Source organism: Mizuhopecten yessoensis, unplaced genomic scaffold (genome assembly GCF_002113885.1).
Source record: "Mizuhopecten yessoensis strain PY_sf001 unplaced genomic scaffold, ASM211388v2 scaffold8765, whole genome shotgun sequence".
NCBI lineage: Eukaryota > Metazoa > Mollusca > Bivalvia > Pectinida > Pectinidae > Mizuhopecten > Mizuhopecten yessoensis.
In genome coordinates this window covers 452,710-456,242 of record NW_018407710.1, presented here as the reverse complement: position 1 = coordinate 456,242, position 3,533 = coordinate 452,710, and positions in this window count along the sequence as shown.

Below are 3,533 nucleotides of genomic sequence, written 5' to 3'. Positions count from 1 at the left end.
TTATTGTTCAATATTGTGTAAATTTTGTACATAGGCTACCTTTAAAAGGAATTACATTGGTACTATATTATTATAATTAATTTACTTTTCAGTTATATGGCCTGCAGTAAGCTTTCCCATTTTTTCGATTCCCTTTTAAAATTAGTGAGATAATTTTCACCATTACCTACAGCAATGTATTTTTGAGTATTGTAAATATCTTTAAATTAATTAAGTTTTTTAAAGCTAAAACTGATAGACCAGTTTGCAGACATCTAGCTTTATAAATATATAGTTTAATGATAATAAGTACTAAATTATCAACATTGTTTTTTCAATCATAGAAACCAAAGATAAAAGATTCTTTATTTAAAGCAAATGGAATTAATAACACATCTAGCAATAATTCAAAATCTGTTAAAAACACTTGTACCTCTTTACATTCCCATAATGCATGAACTATAGTTTCTGTGTCAGTTTTACAATGAAAACAATATGGACTATTAACAAGACCTATTTTATAAAGATATGAATTAGTAGTTAAAATCTGTTGATTGATTCTAAATTGAAGCCACTGTAGTTTTGTGTTTTTACTAATTTTGAAGGGAATGGTATAGATTTTCTTCCATATCTCTGTGTTAAATTCAAATATTTCCTCCCACTTCTTTCTACCGGTAGATATTGTTGATGGCTGTAAAATTTTTATTTCTTCTTTCTTTAATTAAGTCATAAACTATTGTTACCCCTTTCCTATACCATTCCCTATAAAATATACTCTTGTTTTGTATTTTTTTATTGATTTATTATACCAAATGAGTGATTTGAGAATATTTACCTTTTTGTTTCCAAAATTTACAACTTTTTCAGCTAGCTTGCACTAACTTAATAGCACATCTTTCCAAAATATTTTTTTACAACTCTTCTGGCATTTTAGCATATAATCAGTACCACAATTAGCTATAATATTTCTATTTTCATATAACTTAAAAATATGCCACTTTCCTTCTGTTGTATATAGTCTCCTAATCCAGGTTAATTTTAAAGATTCTATAAATGATTGTAAATGTAGCATTTTGAGTCCCCCTTCCAGATAGTTCTTAAAAAAAAAGTCTCTTTTTATTTTATCTGATTTGCTGTTCCATAAAAAATTATAAAGTTCAGTATTTAGTTTTTTAATAAAGCATTCTTCTGGATTTGGTAAAGAAATAAAAAGATGATTAAACTGTGATATAAGAAGGGACTTTATAATATTATTTTTTCCTTTTGGTGTTAAAATCCTCTATTCCATATTTTAATTAATGCCTTGAGCTTTATTAATTTTTTATCATAGTTTAGTTTTGGAATTTGGTGCAAGTCCACATTAAATTCAATGCCTAAAACTGTAAATTTTGTAATTCCCCATTGTAAGTTCCACTCTGGAAAATAAGTATCATTACTATATGTTTTACTGCCAATCCAAACAACTTGTGTTTTACTCTTATTTACTTTTAATCCAGAATTTTTTGCAAAACTGTTTAATTCATTAAATGATTCTTTCATAGATCCTTTTGTACCATCTTATATAATTGAGGTATCATCTGCATACTGAGATAATAAAATAGGAACATTATCTTCATTAATACCTTTAATATTCCTTTTAAGTCTAAATCTTAAAGCAAGTACTTCTACACATAAAATAAATAAATAAGGTGCGATTGGATCGCCCTGCCGACAGCACCTCTTTATTTCGAAAAAACTTGAAAGATGTCCTCCCTGATTAATAGAAGAGATTGCATTAGTATGCAAAAAATTGATCCACCTACATATATCATTCCCAAAATTAAAAATAAAATAAAATAAAACTTGTGTTTATAAAATCCCAACTAACAGAGTCAAAAGCGCACCCATAAACATAGTGCTGTGACCCTAATTAGTATTGCATATTTTTTTTGTGTATTTTAGACATTTGTAACGAACCCCTGTGGTCACACCCAAACCCCACGAATTCAGAAATTTCTTCAGATTGCAGCTATAGGAATATGCATGATTGAAGGTTAAGTATGCCTTTCTCTGTCTCCATTTTTAATTGTATGTTGCTGATTATAACTAGAACACATTTTTGTATTATTATTTACTCCCGATAAATGAAAACCAATTCAAGTATGTATACATGTATACCATATACATGGGTTGTTTCCTTAGGTTTTTTTATATACATATGGCCCATTGTAGGTGCATGGGGGATGCCAAAACCACCCTGAGCAAATTTGTTAACATAACATAAAAACGGACATTCATGAACACTGTATTTGGTTAATAACTTTTCACTACACTCAACTACACTTAAATTCAAATAAGCATGTTCCTGTGATATTGCTCGTAGCAAAATTTAAATCAAACAGTTAAAACTAAGAATAGACTCGACCTCCATCTGTCACCCATATATGATTACTTCACCTAATTCCTACAGATGGTTTAGCCCAAACCCCTCTGACAGGGGTGATCACTGTGTATAAGTACAATACAAGTAGTACAGGTAGAGCCAGGTAAAACCAAAGATCAGGTGATCATTGACCAGACAGAACACATGCTGACATTGACAAAAGGAGATTAATTCCCTATTGTTTAGGGTAGTTTCAGATTTCAGATTTTATTTCCAACACTCAGAAAAAATCCATCTTCAATTTTGTAAATATATACTAAATGTAAGAAAAAGTACACCAAATTTCATTGTTTATGGTGAGCTTGGAAGATACCCACTAGACATCGAAATTAAATGTAGAATAATAGTATTCTGGCATAAGTTGATTACCTCTAGTAAGTTATCAAGTACTATTTATAAGCTTATGTATACATTACATGAAAATGGAACTATGTTATTTAAATGGCTCGCATATGTTAAAGATATTTTTTCTCAAACTGGCCTGAACTATGTGTGGTACTATCAATCTACATGTTCTTTTTCAAAAGACGAAATTAAGAGGCTTGTGAAAAGTAGACTGAAGGATCAATTTATACAGAAATGGTTTGATAATATTCTTAACTCCTCTAGAGGACAAACATATTCAATATTAAAGACAAAGTTTGAACAAGAAAAATATTTAATTAAACTTAATACAAATGATAGGAAAATAATGTGTAAATTCCGTTCTTGCAATATGCATTTACCCATAGAAAAAGGAAGATGGTTAGGTATTCCTCGTCAAGAAAGAACCTGTACATTATGTAATTTGTACATTGGAGATGAATTTCATTACTTATTTATATGTGAAAGTGTTTTAGTTAAATGTCTAAGAGAGAAATATATACCAAAATATTATTTCACTTATCCAAGTCAATTAAAAATGCAAGGATTGTTTAATATATTTAATGTAAAAATTTACACAAAACTTTGTAAATTCATAGAAAAGCTTGAAAAAATATTAACTTAATTTCTGTACTATTTGTGTACTTCTATATGTATCTATGCTATGTACAATGTTGTAATTGTGTACATCACACGCCATGTATCATACTTACTATATGTATGTGACCTCTTGTTACACACGTAAGTGTGTCGGAGTGAATAAATAAAA